The sequence below is a fragment of the Temnothorax curvispinosus genome, unplaced genomic scaffold (genome assembly GCF_003070985.1).
Source record: "Temnothorax curvispinosus isolate PA1 unplaced genomic scaffold, ASM307098v1 QBEX01013717.1, whole genome shotgun sequence".
NCBI lineage: Eukaryota > Metazoa > Arthropoda > Insecta > Hymenoptera > Formicidae > Temnothorax > Temnothorax curvispinosus.
Genome location: NW_020223497.1, coordinates 170,305 through 189,206, shown reverse-complemented (window position 1 = coordinate 189,206; position 18,902 = coordinate 170,305). Strand labels below are relative to the sequence as shown.

Genomic DNA, 18,902 nt, shown 5'->3' with positions numbered 1-18,902 from the left:
CTCTCGGGGCGAGAGGAGCTCTCTACTGGCATGGAAGTCGAACATTTCCATAAAGGTGTTGTGAAAAATATCGTGTGCACCTCGGGTCGAAAGCTTCTTCAGACTCGTGTGATTGCCGCTCTCGCCTTCGGCTCGGGCGACAAACTTCACACTCGTCTGAAAAACGCAACTTTATTTTTCCCCTTGGTGCACAATATACTATTTTAATTTAGAGGAAGCTATTTTTGTTAAATTACGTATTATTATTTGACTTTTAATTTCTAAATTTGCAAGAGAATAATAAAAAAATCACTTTTTGCCGTCACGAACGACGTGCGGCTCTACCATTCGATTAATTATTCGTATTCGTAATTTGATATTCCGCGCGCGCGACCCAATATTCGTGCATAGCCGCGAAATAACGACCGAATGGTTTCCAAACGCCGCGAACAATAAACCGGATTAACGTCGCTCCATTCTTGCGGCAATTAATGTACTAGTTTTGTCGCGGGTATATAATGCAGAGGTGTTAGTAATATGGAAACAATTAGTTAAGGGGGCAATCGCATGGTTGATCGAATTTTATATCTTTGTTTCAACTATGAGATAGAAATTCAAATATAAATCAACTGTGGTGGCGGGAAAGTGGCTCAACAGCATCACAATTAATTGATCAATTCGAAGTTGAATTATTGAGACAACGATTTCAGGAATTCTTTATCTCTTTAATCGAAACTTTTATCGGGTTGCGCAATTAAAAATAAAATACAGCGAAATGAAAACGTTTTGACTTTGCTTCTGGTTATCGATTGTTATTTCAAATATTTATTTTTTTATATAGTTTTTAATAAATCTGATAACTTCGCTTGCATACTTTTTCTCTAAACTTTTTAACAGATACAATTGTTTCTGTTTATGAATTAGTAAATTAGTTAATAGATTAGTTTTTATATTGGAACAGAAGAGAAGGAGAAACCGTTCTTTTATATGTTGTATATATTTTTAAAAGTTGATTTCGCTTTAGATTCATTTATTAAATTTATTACTAATTCTGGATTTTTTTTTTTTTTTAGGTGGTCTAGTGATTTTATCCAGTGCATAGAAAATCAGTTAATTCTATATTTGTGGCGACGACTAGAGATTTTGGGTAAGTGATAAAATTACTATATAATTATATTATAACGATGTTAAAGTATAAAAATACTAGGAGAATCGGAATTATTTTAAAGAATCGAAGAGAGAGACAATATAATATATATCCTATTTTTTTTATTCAAACAAACGATCGAATTAATAATAATATGTAGTATAACATGTAGTATAATTACTTATTTAAACGAACAAAAGAGCCATGGATAGACATTCATAATTAAGTTTTTGTTTAATCTGTTATTTGTCAAATGAGATTGAGATTTGCCCCTCTTTCCTTCGATTCCCCGTCGCGTCGGCCTCCATTATTGTTTTCCGGCTGTGGACATGGCGGAGGAAAAGCAGACGTCTATTCGTGAGATGCGCGGACGAAACATCTGGCCGAGGAAATTTAATTTCTAAGCTTTAGCTCTCTGCACTCTCGCTTAGCGCTAATTCCTCGCCCTTTGTAACTCGATAAAAATCGACAGTCCCCTGTCACGCCTCCTCTTAGTCTCTGTATCTGAGAGCAAAAAAAATGAAGGCGAAAAGGCGATAACCTTCGCCAGTTCCCTTTTCCACACTGATTGGAAATGTTTGTCTCCGAATCGATCTATGATCCAAGTCTGCTCACCATCCTCCTTCTACCATCCACTGCCTTCAGCCACTGGAATTTTCCTCGTACTGCGAAAAGCTCTTTCCTACCGAGAACGCTTCGATCGGTCGTAGGAACAGCTTGCCAATTCTCTCTCTCTCTCTCTCTCTCTCTCTCTCTCTCTCTCTCTCTTTCATTTATTGGCGGTTTCTGCTGAAAGCTCGAATCGAAAGTGTAAGGAGAAGAAAGAAAAAAAGGAAGGAAGAGACGAGAAAGAGCAGAAAGATTACGGATGTTTGAAACTTATTTGTGTTAGGTTCGAGAGAGCCGCGAGTGCCGGTATCAATTGAAACGACCGTCAATGTCGTCTAGGTTCTCTAACGTTGTTTTTGAATTTCTTTACGTCTTAAGTTTTACGAATTCCCGTTTTCTCCGGGTCTCGATTTAGTGTGTTGCATTCTGTTGCCGGGATAACTATTTGTAAAAGAAAAGCTCTTGTGTAGGAAGGGCGATAGAAATACGCGATAAGAAGAACATAAATAGATTAATTTGGAATTATCTAATGAATAATAAAATTAATTATATTAAATCAATCATGATCGTTATAACAATCGAGTAAATAGACATGTATCAATATATCAATATACAGTTGGGCTAGATCTTTTTGTGCCTAATATTATAATAATTTATGTATATTGTTGCTTCGTAAATTACGCACCGTTACTGTCTTGAATCGCAGTTTGAAATTGATGCTAGAATAGTACAATCACATAATTAAATTGATTAATAAAATTAATATATTGAATTAAATGTTACATATTTACTATATTTATATACGATTGTATTAATACTGTCCTTTTAAATCGAGCAATTATATGTATGTCATAAAACGATTTTTGGAATGAAAGAAAGCAAAAAGTACATAGCGACCTAGATTTCTGAGATCCTTTCCCGAACCAGCAAAAGCTGGAAGACGCGAAACACATCGAATATTATAGGACGAACCGTCCGGAAGAGTGCAGTCGCTTTTACGCGGGGATAGAAAGCGCTAGAATTTTCATCAAAAGCACTGTTTGCAAATAACGAATGAAGATAAAAAGTGAAATAGAAAGAGAAGAGGAGTCTAAGGGAGAAGGGGAAAAAGAGAATTTAAAAAGAACGACGTAGGAAAAAAATTAATTTTTCCGCGCGTGACATCCTTTGAGATAGCTTTATAGCGAGAATTCCGCAGACGCAGTCACCTCCGGCGAGGCCTTTGCATTCCTCCCTCCCTCCCTGCTTCTGCCTGCAATCCCCTTTACGCTGCTGTTTTTTCTTAATGATTCGAAGGGGTCATCCATCCCTTCTCACCCTCGGGCCGACTAATGTCTTTGTCATGTTGACTGTCGACAAATCGCCCTTTGAAGCAAGGTCTCATCCTATTCTTTCTAATATCACCCCTCGTATCCTTCTCATCTTCCACCCTCATTTCCCCTTCGCACGCATAGATACGTCATTTCTTTTTAGAGTGCCCGAAACTAGGCTTTTTCGTACAGAACGAGAAGGGAAACGGAAGAAATGTAGGACGAAGGTGGAAAAGGGAGCGTGGAGTTGGTATCACGCGCACCCGCCGCGAAAAATCTCCACCCTTATTTCCAGAAGGCAGCAAGCAGGAAATCAGCAGCGGGCGAATGGCTGGAATCAGATTCTACCGAGCCTTCCTTCTTCTTTTTTCCCTCTTTCCTTTCCGGGGCGGAGTGTTTAAAGCCCGTGAAATGGGCCGTCTCCCTCTCCTCCCTGCTTCCCTCGCTCTGGTTCGCCGATTTTCTTGCTCTCTCCCTTTCGCTTTCGCTCGCCCCGCAGGCTGAACTTCGACGCAGGGGATGCTCCTCGCTAATGGCTAGTAGTAGTTTCTCCCGAGGCTCGAAGGTATTTTTGGAGTACCGAACTTGCGGTTGCCGAAAATTTTAATTGCGCCGTCGGCTAGAACCTCGCCTTTTATTTCGTATACGCGTTACTCGATGTTTAAATTGTACGAGATGTTTCACAATAAGTTTTACTTCGAAATTCTTGATTACAAAAAAAAATTATTACGGAAAGGAAGACACTCTCTCTTTTTATTTCTCATTAAAATGTAAATCTACAAATATTTCTAATATTCTAAAAATTGCTATTAAAATATTGTCGAAATTTTAAAAATTCTTATAATTTTTAATATCTTTAAAATATATAATTTTTTTCAATTTTTAAATTCTCTGCTCTTTTTTCACATTTGAACGAAGCGAGATTATAAAAATGATCATAAAAAAGTAAAATATTTCCATGCAATACAAGGAGAAATTAGATACATCTATTAAGTCCGGTATCTAGGATTATCAAAGTGTATTATCAAAGTGTTGAGAAATATTAGTTATCTGTCTATTAGAACACAGTATATATCCTTCCAATTACAGTCGACCAGGTCCGAATCGTAGGTTCATCGACCTCAGAATTTCGTATCGGCCACGGATATTGTTCTGAAATAACGCCTGCCTCCTCAATCCATCTCCGCGGCGGCCATGATCGATTGTGTTTAAGCCAGACGAAGGAAAGAGACGCGGATAATACCGCCCGCCGTTCTTAAATTCCGATTTATATTTCAAACTTTTACAAAATAACGCTTCGCGCTTTAGATCTTATAGTTTTCTTCTTGTATTCCCCTTTTCGTTTGTCAACCATTACTTATAATTTTAAAGTTACAATATAGAAACTTATCTTTCTTTCAAAATATTGATTTATTATTTAAACAGATTTTACTGTTTTTATATATCATTTATATATTTTATTATAATCACTCTTATACATATATATGTTCTCTTTCTTACACACACACACACACACACACACACACACACACAAAAATAAGAAATATTATTCATGCACAGAAATACAGATTTAATCTAATTTATTTTATTGTATAATTGTATGTATGTTTCTTAAATCCATAAAAATAATTTGTCTAATATAGAGAGTTAATTTATTTTTTATATTGGTTTAAATTCAATACGTAGATTAACGAGGGATATAGTTATTAACAAGGGATCTAAATTTTAACAAAAATTGTTTTATCAATTAATTTCGGTCTGACAAGCTAAAAATAAGCGTCGTTTGTTTGAATTTCGCTTTGTGCACTTTTGTAGGATAAAATGGAGAAAACATGAAATCCTGATAACAGTTGATGTCCAATTAATTCAAAGTTGATCGTATTTATTTCCGTAGTACTTTTATCAGAGGTATCTAAAGATTTTTATTTCGCTGAAACAATATTAGCCAAGCCATTTTGCGTGTTTAGGAAACTCAGTTGCATGGAAATTTATTTACATTTTTTTTCATTAAATACCTTTTAAATTTAAATGCTTAATAAGTCATTTATCTTTAATAATATTATTATATTATTTAATAAATGTGTAATTTTTTATTCTTTTTTTACTGCTTTTGCAATATTAATTAATTAAACATTAATTAAAACATAATATTAATTAAACAAAACAATCGCATATTTTAATTAACGAAATTAATTAAAGTGAAATATATTTATTTTCAAAAGAATAACTTTCATAGAATATTATATTGCAAGTTTCAATTTGTGGTCTCTTTCTTTTACTAAGGCAGTAAGTGTGAAATAAGACTCAACGTAATATAATGGTTTAATTTCGAATAATGATTAAATTGTAACTGCTAAACTTTCGATGTTATGAATTATATTGTGGATATATGCATATTTTAATTAATAGTAATATACCGATGACTCATCACGTTTAAAAACGAAAAGATTGATATACTTTTCTGCTCAACTATGGTCAGCATGCAGATTGAACGGAACGTTTGATCGGCTGTAGAAACTCTTCCGAAAGGGAAAAATTGCGGTAGATATTCCAGTCATGCATATACTATGCGCATCGATCGGATTGTGAATAGAAACGCCGTAGCTAAATCGCCAGTCGAGCAAAAATAGCGATCGGGTATGAAATACTTTCGCCATTACTATCGCGCGACATAGACATCGGCCAGGTATATAGCATCAGAGATCGCACGAAATATCGGAATACCGGAACCGAACGAGATGTGGAATAAATATTCCACCCGGAGAGTTACAGCTACCGGGCTTGTAATCCCTAACGAACCGAAAATATCCATATTTCCGACCGATCGGCAAAGCGTCGAAACGTCGCTTCCTCCATTAGCGAATCGACCCGATCGAATATCGCAAAAGTCGAATGCCGGAGACCGACGATTGAAGCGTGAACAACGTTGTCGAAGCCGGAACAACGATGTAATCGACTAGAAGGTAGAATCTCCGTTATCGGAAGCCCCATTATTTGAATGTCCAACTATTTCAATATTCCGTGTTCTGTTAGCCAAACGGAATAGCTACGTGTATTAGACTATCTCCTTTCCTGTTAAAATAGGAATATTTTACGCAATTTATTTTCTAGAGATAAAGATACGTATATTTAGTTTTGAAATTTGTGACATTATTACGAGAACTAGGAGGGTTTTAAGCTTAAAAATTGTTGCATAACAAAAAATATATAATGACATGACATAACGAGAACGTAAGGATCAAGCCAAAATTATCATTTTTATCTCCCCAAAATTACAGTTTTTATCTAAAACATTTTTCACTAATTGTAAGATATTTAATTTGATAAAATGTTTTAATACTTTAGCTGCTCCGTGCCATATATATGTTTTTTTGTAATCATGTTAGAACAACACAATTTTTTTACAAGAGTAAGTATGTTTAGTTTTTGCAAAACGTTTGCGAATTTTTAAGTCACGGTAAATTTACGGAAAAAACGTAGAAAATTAGGAAAATTGCGCGTGTAATATATTCTACAATTTTCATTTTAAACACGATATTATAGAAGCAATTATTTATGTTATAAATTTCATATTTAAGAAAGGTCTCACACACATATGTATATATATACATATAAAAATATATATCATAAATGTATTATCTTTGTATCAGCTATCAACTTGTTAAAAATATATTTTTTATTTTTACATTCTTTTAGTTTCGAACTTTTCATATTTAATTAAAACAATTCTAAAAATGTGAAAACCATTGAATCTCTCTCTCTCTCTCTTTTCAATTACATTTCATTTTCTAAAAAATTAATCGAAAAAGTCGTTGATTTAAGATAGACATTTCATTCGTAATAATAGATAGATTGAAGAAATATTTTTATGCATTGCGCTGTGACATCGTGAATCTGCCAGAACGACAAAATGGAGAGAGAAATAAATCTGATTTCTTCCTTTGGATTATAAGTCACGTAAGCGTCGAAAAACACGAAGAGGTAACTAAACTGTAATCCCTCGGCAGAGAGATGTACTTCTCGTCGACTGAGAACACGGAAAATTGTGTGCCACGGAGATAGATATGTATATCCACGGTGTCGTGGTCACACACGGGATTACCCGTCGTTTGACTCGACGAGCGATGCAAATCCACGGAGAACGCGCATATGTCGAGTTGTATTCGACGGTATTTAACCGTCCAGCGCGAATTCAGCTTTACGACTTTGCAATAGTAATTCGAATGCGCCAGTTACATCACTGTCGAAATCGCACCTGGGTCGTCTATTAGTCTAAAAGTTTGCTGGTTTTTCGTTAAATTTTGTTTCGAATAAAGTTAAGAATTTAAATTTTCATTTTGATTAAATGTAAAAGGAAAGATGGAAAGAAAGGGAAAGATGAGAGAGAAGAAGAAGAAGAAGAAGAAAATAAGAAGATAAAATCTGTATAAAATATAGATATATTAAATCCAAGAAAGAAAGAAAGCTAGGCGATGAAGGATTGATATCGCGACGACTGGAAAATGGAAAATAGAAAGGGGTCTTTAAAGGTCGTGCTCTGCACTCGTCAGGCTTCCGATTTTAGAAATACCCACTTAAAGGTCATCGATATTCCATGGCAGTGCCATAGCTAAAACGACGTGAAAAATTCACGACGAGACACGTGAATTGCCAATGTGTCTCGCTACGCAGATACTAAGTGCCTCATGAAAGATAAATATTTATAATCGTGTTGAAATAAGGGCTTCGACCGTGCCTACAAACGGCGCCCTGAATAATCTTGAATCGTCGAATAGACTTCATTACATGCTTCATTTATGCAAAAGATTTATTGTTTTTCTCGTAAGTTCTGTGTTAAATAGTATTAGGAGTACGAAGTTCTTTCAAAAGAAGATTGAGGAAACTTCTTTCTTAGACGGAAAAAGTGTATTGAAGCTGAACAGTGATTACAGTAAAAACTCCTATATTCGCGCATCCTTTCGCACGTATATTTTATTTACTCGCAACGTGATATTTTCCGAAACTAAAACTAATTTAGTTTTGCGAAATGAAACAGAGCTTCTACTTGCATAAATACGTTCTTGAGTTTATGACGCGGAGCGGTATTTATCGCAAGCGACCGTAATTCCTCAGGTTCTGACGTTGAATCTGATGCCTTTAATGACTAACGCACTAATTACGTCGCGTTCGACATCAGTTTCGCGATATATCGCGCGTCGCAATTAGCGAGATGGATCGTTTCTCGCGCCAGATATTATCCTGGCATTGCATAATGTGGACCGATTAATAATCGCTAGGCGATACCATTATTGATTGTTTAGTTATCGTCAATATATTAAGCTGCGCGCGCGCGCGCGCGCTTTACTAAATGCTTTTGCATTTATATACAAAACTTGTATGTTTTGTAACCCGTAAGCTGAGTATAAGCGCGATGCACTTTACGCTGTAACGCTTTGAAAAACGACGAAGATCGAACGAGCAAGTGAGAACACACCGTAAATTTTAACGCTCTCGCATGCCCGTTACGCTCACAACACAGTAGTCTCGCATTAAATTTTATACGAGTACACATACATACGAACTTTATAAACGATAAAAATATGTGAATGGCATTGATGAGTTTGCGTTATTTACATTGATACAGTTAAATCCATTTTTTTATTTTAGTGATTACATTATAAAACAGAAATAAATTTGAAACGATAAATTGGAAAAAAATGACTGTATCAAAGATTAAGAAATTTTTAATTAACTTTAATATAATTGAAGTTACCAAAGAATTTTATGTAAAATAAAAATTATCTTTTTAAAATATATTTTTTAACATATATTTTTATAATCATTAATGAAAAAAATCTTTTATTTATTTTTAAATTTTGTTTAATATAATATTGTTAAAAATTATTCAAATTTAAAAAAGTATTAATATGTTGTTAATTTTATAATTTCTAAATAATTTTTTCGGAAAAATAAAGCACCTTGTATAAAATAATTTTATTTTACATTTTAATTAGTTTTTTTTTATAAAGAATTCTTTTTTCGTTTAGAAGATCTTTCGGATTTTTAAACTTAGATACAAGAATATAGATTATTACATCATTTTTTATGATAGATTCTTTAATGCTGGCTTAATACACACGCGTATATATTTGCTAAGCAAAAATTAAATTCTGTGTTTAATTAAAGTAATTATTAAAAAGAATTATTAATGCAATGATCTATACAACTCGCTGAGTTATACGCCTAGTGTGCGTTTATATTATAATACAGCATTATATACACAATATATGTATGGTTATTTATATATAATAATTCAATTTTATTCAGTTGTGAAATAATGGAACTCGAATTTTTGCATTCCCGTTATATATCAATAACTTTTTTCCAGAGACATTAGTTAATAAAATACAAAATATATAACGCGAAATCTATGAAATCTAGCTACTACCATAAAATATTGTGAAGTGTCAACGAGTATTGAACGTCAACGTGCATATCAAAGGAAGAGCTTCGCTCCAACCTCTTCGCTGAATCACGCTCACGTTTTATAGATTTTATATAGCATTTAAACAATTTACAAAGCCATGCACACTGTTCTATTGTCGCGTTTATTCTGTCATTGAACTTCCATTTGCTTTGGCTTCGTTCAATTGACAAATATATAAGCCTTCCGGATGCACTTGCAATGCATTTCATTGTACAGCCGGGTTGATTGCACAGCGAGGAAGCAATAAATATAATAAAACGCCACATGGAATAGTAGTACAATTTTTATAATTAATATTGTTTCATCAATTTTCTGAAATAATTAAAAAGTTGCAAGTTTTTGTTCGCATAATTGCTCACCAATGCATCGTCATATCGTTACGCCGCTGCGCGGGCCCGTATATTCCTATTGTCCGCGATTCATTTGGACGACGCCTCTCCTAGGTCTGTTTCTTTTTTTCCCAGCGGGACAACAGTTTCAAATTTTCAGGATGTGTATTTCGCACGCCAGACGGGGTGGAGTTTCAGAGCAGTTTCAGAACCGCCTACTCTTTTTTCTCACTTTCTTTTTTTCACAGCATTGCTTGTCGCAAACTCGATTTGCAGCCTCGGCAATTGCTGATGATGAAGTCGACAGCGTATGGATTGACACGCAATGCAGTTGTGAAATCTTTGCAATTGCCATTCTAGAAAATTAAACAATAATTTTTTTGCCCCATTGCATAATTGAAATACATATCTTAAACTATGGACGATAAACTTCTACTATAGATGATAAATATGGATGATAAATATGAATGATAAATATAGATGATAAATTAAATTACTGATAGATCTTTGCTCTATCAGATAAAAGTATAATAATATTACTTTCGTCTGTACATCTATATAGATATTTATTATTTATTCGTTTTTAGAATTATTATTCTGCATGTATTTTTACATTTAGTTTACATTTATTACATTTATTATATGATTTTCCGCTATACATTATATTTCATTCTGCAACCGAACACATTATGGATTAAAAACGATAACGGTGGTATTATTCGACACGCGAGTTGCGCCACGGTGTGCCATAATTGGAATAATATTGGTATGGCAGCAGTATATAGAGCGAATAGACGTGTGTGTGTGTGAACGCCCCGCGGGTGCTCCGCGGTTTTCGTGTTGCACCTATGGTTTCTCCTGCGCGTGCATTATTAATGGAAATTCCGGGTATAATCGTCGTATCTGCGCAGCTCGTTCTTGAAATGTCGCACCGATCTTTTCATCTAGCTTTGTATCTCCCACTGTGTGAGTTTGTCGTGCTAAACGCCAACTGCCGTTTGAGTCGTATCTCGTGTTGACATTGAACATGAGAGTCTGTAGATTAAACAAATACAATTTCGCATACTCCGACCGAATTAACTATGTCCTCCTCATTTAAGGCTAAAGGTCATGTGAGTCATGTCTTATATTTTAAAGGGCTGGGAGATGTTTTATTATAAAATTTGAGCAGAGATTTGTTTAACGGTTATTAAACAAAGATTTTACGTGGTCAGTTCGATTTTAATCACGTTTTCCGGAAGTTTCACGCAGAAACGCTCATGCATTGAAAAATAGTTGACAAACGCGCAAAATATTTGTTAAAAACCGTCCAACGTGATTTGCGCGTTAACCCAGTTATGGTAATAACTATCCCGCGGTATGAAATCGCTGTTATTTCCTTAATATCGAGCGGCCTAATTCGCGCCTCACGAGGAAGAGTGATTTATCGCGGATGAGTTCGAAGGATTTAATTTCCGGATAGCCGCTTAGCCCTTTACCTGCCCTTTGCCTGCCCTTTGCCCCTCATCTTCCTCTCTTTCTCTTTTGGTGGTGAATGATTACTTTTCGATTCGTATAGAAGAATGAACCCACCTCATCTTTTTCCTTCCTTTTGTGTCAGGCTCTCCATACCTCGCCATCTAATATCGGTCTAAATAAGTCTAATAAATTAATTGATTCTAGCTTGGCTCTTCGCGCACCGTTACCTCGTTCCAGCGTGTAACATCGATGATTTAAACCGGATTTTAAAGCGGAAGCTCCAATATATTTGAGAAATTTCTTTCCGATAGGCGACACGTGTAAAATCGAACACACTTGTCGAGTGATTTAACTCATTATGGTTTAAAAATGATATATTCTTGTTGTCGCGTGATAAACGAGCTAACATATCCCTTTTATCACTTCGACGAGAACGACGCTAATAAATAATTTAGTTGAACTTGCAAGATCCCTAGAAAACATAAATCTATAGAAATTTCAAACTAAAGTTATGAAATAAAGGTTTAAGATAAAATTATATTAACAAACATTTTAATAATTTTAAAATACAAATATCAGATTATGATAATAACGATATCGATAATAATGATCGTTTTCGGTTCTCAAAAATTTCAAAATTTTTCTAAATTTTAATATTGTTATATCTTTGTTACTTATGTACTAAAAATAAAAACAGCTGACCAAAATATCTAAGAAGGCAGAAGTTTCTTTTTTTATCAGCATGTGCTCTGAAAGTTGATATGGACACGTGGAGGTGATTAACTTGACGAATATCGACGAGCGGTCTGTCGACACATTGTCGAATTAATTAAACGTTATTACATTTTCAGGCGAGCCATTTGACGTGCACTATCTAAAATTAGTCGACTAATAGACGATACGTCATTTTATCTTCATTACTGCTGATGTGCCTCGTTTTCTATTCAGTATATTGCATTATTTTTATGTACTCGAAACGTTTTATCGTATTAACCGATCTGATGCGCAAGTTTTGGATTTCATTGATTCACGTTACAAGCATTTCCATTACCATTTTTCTCATATTGTTCAACGTAAAATTTGCGCTGTTTCATTGCAAAAAGACAAAAGTATTGATTTGATTGCATATATATATATATATATATATATGTATATAACAATTGCATGGAACTAGAAATTAACATTTATTTTCTATTTTTATAAATTAAGAACTATAATATTTTAGATATTCGACATATTAGATAAATTAATTATTTTTATTTCAACTGATTAATCGCATAATTAGACATGTTATATATTTGTAGTGTATATTTATAGTGATTTTATGAACATATAAGAATTATATTCTTTAAAAACAATCGATTTACAAGTAAAATCTCTTCTCCATTAATTTACCGAAGGTGTGAAAAGAAAAAGAAAACCAATTTAACGTAATTGGACTAGAAACGATTTAGTTAAAAGATAAAAATCTCCCTGGACGCGTATAAGTGCAAGCTTAGGTTCTCGACCTCATCGCGCGGATGGTGATTCATGCGGATCTCACATAGCATTATTCCATGTTTTTTGTATGCCTCAGAGCGACGAAGAAAGCTCGTAAGTTCGTGTTGCTCGCAAAAATCGCTTCGAGTGCCCGATGGTCGATCGTGCGCGCCCGAGAAAGTTTACGGCGCCGCTACGAAAACTTTTCCGACTCGCTGGAAGAAGGAGGGAAATGAATGGCACGATCGACGGGTAATCGCGTAATCGCGGGGGAAAGAATAACGTAGCGAGAGAGAAAGAAGAAGATAATGCATTATGGTCGTTTATGATCGTGAATTGATGGAAATGAATCAGCAGGACTGCGATAGACTCAATAATAATTGCTGTGTGGGGGATAAAAAGTACAAAATATATTTGTAAAATGTTATTTGCGCATACCATATTTCTTATGCATTATCGATATAGCATTGCAATTAAATATAATTAAGATTTTAATTAAAAATATAATTTTTAAATTAAAACTAAAATTTGTTAATAATTATAAATAGAAAATTATACTTTCTGTAAATATATGAACTGTACACAACAGATTGGAACAACCGGCCCTTAATCTTTCGATATTTAAATGAAATTTCTGGTAAATTCAAATTGATTTTGTATTGTGTGCTGCGTAAAATTACATCAATTTTTTAGAAATTTTTATCGCAAACAGGAATTGCGAGAGAAGGGTCTTTATTGTTCTGCGCTTGGTGGAAAAATAACAAAACACGGGGGAAGGGAAACACGGGGGTGAACGGCAATCGTATATACTGACGAAAGCGATCGTTTCCCCTTGTCGACGCCGTCACGGCGTCGTGCAACTACATGACGAAAGACGATGCATTAATGTTTGAAGAGAGAGGGAAGCTCTCGTCCGATTGTACACGGGGTGCGTCTCGATGCGGAGCGTGCAGACAGAATACTGGAAAGAGCGAGATGTATGTATGTGTGTGCATGTGCGTTCGGCGCGGGCATTACGCTTGAATCATGCAAAGGCATCGATTCCCCAGGCTTCACAGGAACTAACCGGACCGCACGCTGTGTAGATTCATTCGGATCACTCTTCCAAATTCCCGTTGTATCACGATTGCAAAGTCATTTGTTACCAAACGAAACGCACGTTTTTATATAGCGTGCTGTTTGCCATTTCTCATGCAGCGTCAAATATTTGACAATTTTAATTTAATTTAAGTAAACAAAATTATTTTAGAAAATAATTATAAACGACATATACATACACACATACAATACATTTTGAGAGAGAGAGAAATTGTTTTACACCGCATATATAATTTATATACTTATAAGTGAAATATGAGACAATATATTCTGAAGCATTCTGTTTTAAAAATATTATATAACTTCTCTTATTTTGAATTTTTACTTACGATTAAATATATTAGTTTAAATATATTAACTTAAAATTTTTCAAATTTAGAGAATACAAAATATTTAAGCAAAAAAAAAAAATAAAATTGATTCTAACTTTGTCAGATAAACTTTCATTAAAATAAATATCCCAGTTTGAGAGACATTCTGTGTATATTATATTCAATTGCCATAGTGGTGTGAAACAATTTTAACGTATACATTTTTTAGCTGTGTCTTGAATATTTTAATATTGGGCAAATGGCTATATAAGTTTTAAACTATGAATAAATATTCGGTTAAATACAAACAATAAATAAAACAATAAATGTATAAAATAGAATACATTTTACAGAGAGGGACTTTTCGAATGAAATCCTTTATAAATTATACATTTAAATTTCAAAACTGAATCTGTCACCAATCTCCAATTGTTAATATTTTCTATTATAAATTTATCTTAACAATATTATTTATGAAATACTATAATAAACAAGAATTATAAATTATTCTAAATGTAAACTGACTGAATAAAATCAAAATAACCGAAAAGCAAATTTTTATTTGAAATAAAGTAATTATTTTTTTTTTTCTGGAATATTAATTTATCTGAATGTTATTAATCTGTTATTATCAAATTATTTAATAATTTTCTTATTACTAAATAACATAACATTATAACAATTTATATTACAAAATAACAATATTAATAACAATATAAATCTTATGATTAATTTAAAAAGTGTGTATTTTAATAATGTGTTTTAATAATTTTCTTAAATATATTTTGTATTATAGATTATACAAGCAATTAAAATTTCTAAATTTAATGATTTAAATTAATCTATATCAATTATAGATTGAACGCACTTTGGCATGATAGAAATCTCGTTTCGCAAAATTACTCGTGCACTATTAATTATCAGCTATTGCACTCTCGACCGTGGAGTGGGCCTTACTGGCCGCGTTTTATGGAGGTCACGTAGACGACGCGCGGTATCATCGTCGTTGTCATCCTCAACGGCACGTAATAACGCGCGCGGCGCGCGTCGCGACGCCGACGACGACGCTGACACCGACGCCGACACCGATGCCGAAGCATCACAGCGGCGGATTAATCCTGATGAATTGCTAGACGGGATTGCGCGAAATTGCGCATCTACCGGGTGTGTCGCTCGAAAATCGAATTCGTCGACATTCTGGGCGTGCCATGTCGACAACGTCGTTGCTCTAATTAAATGGGCCGCCCATACATACTATGTGGCACGATTGAACGAACAGACAAACGCGGAATGGTGCCGGCGTCCTCTTTTTTTTCACGTGCGGAACGTGTCGCCGCTTGATAACGCGATAGTCGGGAATTTGTCGAGAACGACAGGACGAACGACAGCGAGCGAGCGCATTTACTTGCAAATGAAAGCGGTGGACTTAATTAACGGCAAGTTTCGCAAAGGCACTGAATGTGAAGTCGCAGCAATCACAAAGCATTAATCTTCCCGGTTGTTAAATTTTTTTTAAAACAAAATCGGTTTTAACAAGTATCTTACCTGTTTGTCATTCATTTTTTGCTATATGTACATACGTATATATACTCATATAGTATGCGTGTGTATGTGTATGTGTATGCACGCATGCACATATAAATATTACATATACGACTTGACATTGTCAACAGTGATTGTTTGTTTCTGAAGTAGTTTTTGCAGTTAGCTGTTATTTAGTGCCAATAATTAACTGCAAAATTAAACAATATTAATTATTTTTGGTGACCTAATATTGATTATAGTTAATTATTTAGCAATGTTTATCGTTAATACTTACTTTATAATAATATCTACTATTGGCATGTGAAAAACAATACATACATGGCGGCATAAATTGATAAACAGTTAATAGTTTGATAAATATTGATATTTCCTCTGAAAATATATTGAAATACAATATATTTTTAGAGTTAATCCTTTAAATTGTATATATTAAATTTTTTCACTAGAGTACGTATTATAAATGTTAATAATAATCTTATTTTAATTTTAATTTATTTTTCAATATTTTTTGTTTGTATATCTAGATAATAATGATAACTTAATTAGAAGGGCACGCACCTCTTATGTTAAAAGATTATTTCTACTACAATAATCTTTTTAAATTACATTTATCATTTATGGCGTGATTATCCAACTTGTAGTAATTATATGAAAAACAAGAATACATTCAGCGCGCGATAAGGAGACGTAATTGGAGTGTTCAGACGTCAAATAGGGATTTTCGCAATGGAGTACGCGCCGTGATCGCGCTACGTTGCTAATTGGATCGCTGAGCCATTAACTCAGGCAGGTAAGATTCCCGGTTAGCTGTTGATCCCGACGAAGTTTCGCGGAGACGAGACGATGACGCCGGTAATTAGGTGATACATACTCTACACACTTAATGTTTAAAGGCGAGAGATTCTCCTCGCTCTCACAGCTATATCAAATTCAAGAGAGACTTATGCGATATCTCTTTGTATTTTGTTGCTATTATCAAAGTGCATTTTCGATGATCTGTAAAATAATAAAGGAAATTAACAAAGGTATACGATAGAATATTCAAATCAGTGGCATAAATAGATTCTCAATTTAGCTAGAGGGTCTTTTCGCCGCGTCGCGACGTCAGTATTGATTTTTATATTATCTCAATAGGTCGCTTCCGCTTTTGATTCTATACGTGATCCAATCGGAAATAGAAATAAAGTTGGCGGAAATGAAGGATATGCACGTAGATATGATATCTTTTATGTCTCTTCCAGCACGGAGAAACAGAGGAAGTGGATGATAGGCTGATATTAGCATTCTCTCTGCTTTTTTCCCCCCTATCAATCTTGGATAATTGTAATCCTACCGTTATCGTAATTCAGAGGTAAAAATTGGAAAATTGTTACGCGAGTCATATTTGCTCGCTGACTCAATATGTCGCGGATATATACGATGTATCACCGGAAGATATACCGATGTGTCAACAATTCGTGACTGTAACTGATGTATCGTTTCGCTCTTGCTAAATATTAATCCGTGCAATTCTCTCTCTTTTACTCCTCCCACCCTCTCTCTCTCTCTCTCTCTCTCTCTCTCTCTCTCGATCGCGCTCTCTTTATCTGCGAATTGTAACGCATTTAATTTCTCTGCGAATTTTTGACTAAATAAAAATATTTTGCCTGATTGGACAGATATATTTTGCACTTTCCATTTGTTTTGACAGAGATTGTTTACTGGTTTGAGTGTGTTAATTCAAAAAGTTTAAACTTGACTAAATTTCTTTACAAATTGATCTATTAACTTTGATCTAAATTTTTTTGGAAATCTCAAATATATATGTGTAAACAGAAAATTTTTCGAGTCGAATTTTTTTGACTAAAATTTCTTATTTAATTCGCTTACATTGAATTAAGTTCAATTTAACTTGAATTTTATCTAAATAAAATGATAAATGATATTTTATTTCTAGACTATCAGATTTTTACGTATTGCGACACTAAATTGATTAATAGGTGAATTTTTGCAAGGAAGAATGGTAATCTTTCATCCTATCGTTCCAGAGGAATTAGCAGAGCTTACAATGTTAGTTGGTTAAAAACAGTTTCGAGAACGGAGATTACAAATTCAAATTTTGCTCCCCTTGCATTATTTTGAATGTTTAACTCGAGAATTATTCTCCAGTCAAAAGACATCTCTATCTATCCTCTAAGAGGAAGTGATATTTCTGAATCAAAATATTCTTATTTGAATATGACGTTAACATTACATCAATTTTTGATTCTATTTTATTTGCATTATTAGATGTTCTTGCATTGTGAGTTATTATTGGTTATTTTTGTTTGACTACAATATTAATAATGTTTAATGTCAGTTAACATTTTAAGCATTTTAAGCACATTTCTCGCTTTAACATTTAGTTTTTTTATTTATACTTAAACGGTTTTACGACAGTACATCAGATATATCGTTCTAACTCTGCAGCAATTTAACCGCGTAATTCCAATCGCAGATCTTACGAGCGATCCGCAATTACGGCGACACCCGCAGCTAAACGCCAAATCCGTGTACCCCGTCCACGTTTGATCGAGACGAGTGGACGGCTTGTTAAGCACCACCGCACGTTCACGCAAGTGCGCCACTCGAGGTCAAAGGTTCACTTCAGCCTCCGGCCGCAATTGCTCGCCCGTGTGGCCGGAAGTCCGCGGGAGGACCGTAAGATCATCTCTCTCTCTCTCTCTCTCTCTCTTTCGTTCTGCTCGTTTCGACTTTTACATTCGACGGAATTACGAGTTTTGACTCGGAAACTCCTTTCATCCCGCTTTTTTAATCTCGCCGATCTCTTCTCTTTTACGAGCGAAAGACGCTGATATGATGCTAATATTACGCGACGCATAAATATTTCGTCGGAACGTCTGATTTCGTATTGCAAGTCGGAAAAAAAATATATATTTGAAACATTGATGTGACTATTACATTTAATGCATTTATTAGTAACATTTTTAACGTATTTATTAATAACAATTTAATTTTATATGTTAAGCATTATTAAATATTATTAACGTTTACTTTATAATATTGATTTAAATATTGCGGGAGTGGAAATATTTAATAAAAAATTCTTTTATTATACTTAATTGAAATATTTTGGTCAACAAGAGTAAAATGTAGACATTAACATCAAGTAAATGGAACTGAACGAACAGA

The 18,902-nt window shown here is 34.1% G+C and overlaps 1 protein-coding gene across 4 annotated transcripts in view; it reads left to right on the top strand.

Annotated features, from left to right (window-relative positions):
• The window catches only part of LOC112463864 (connectin), a 122,981-nt gene that overhangs the window by 34,734 nt on the left and 69,345 nt on the right, over window positions 1-18,902 (top strand). For 3 of the 4 annotated variants that reach the window (XM_025030518.1, XM_025030515.1, XM_025030516.1), the window contains one exon: window positions 1,053-1,126. The exons of the other annotated variant lie outside the window; for it this stretch is intronic. The gene's annotated coding sequence lies outside the window, so the exon portion shown is untranslated. The remainder of the gene's footprint in view (window positions 1-1,052; window positions 1,127-18,902) is intronic. 4 annotated transcript variants of the gene reach the window in all.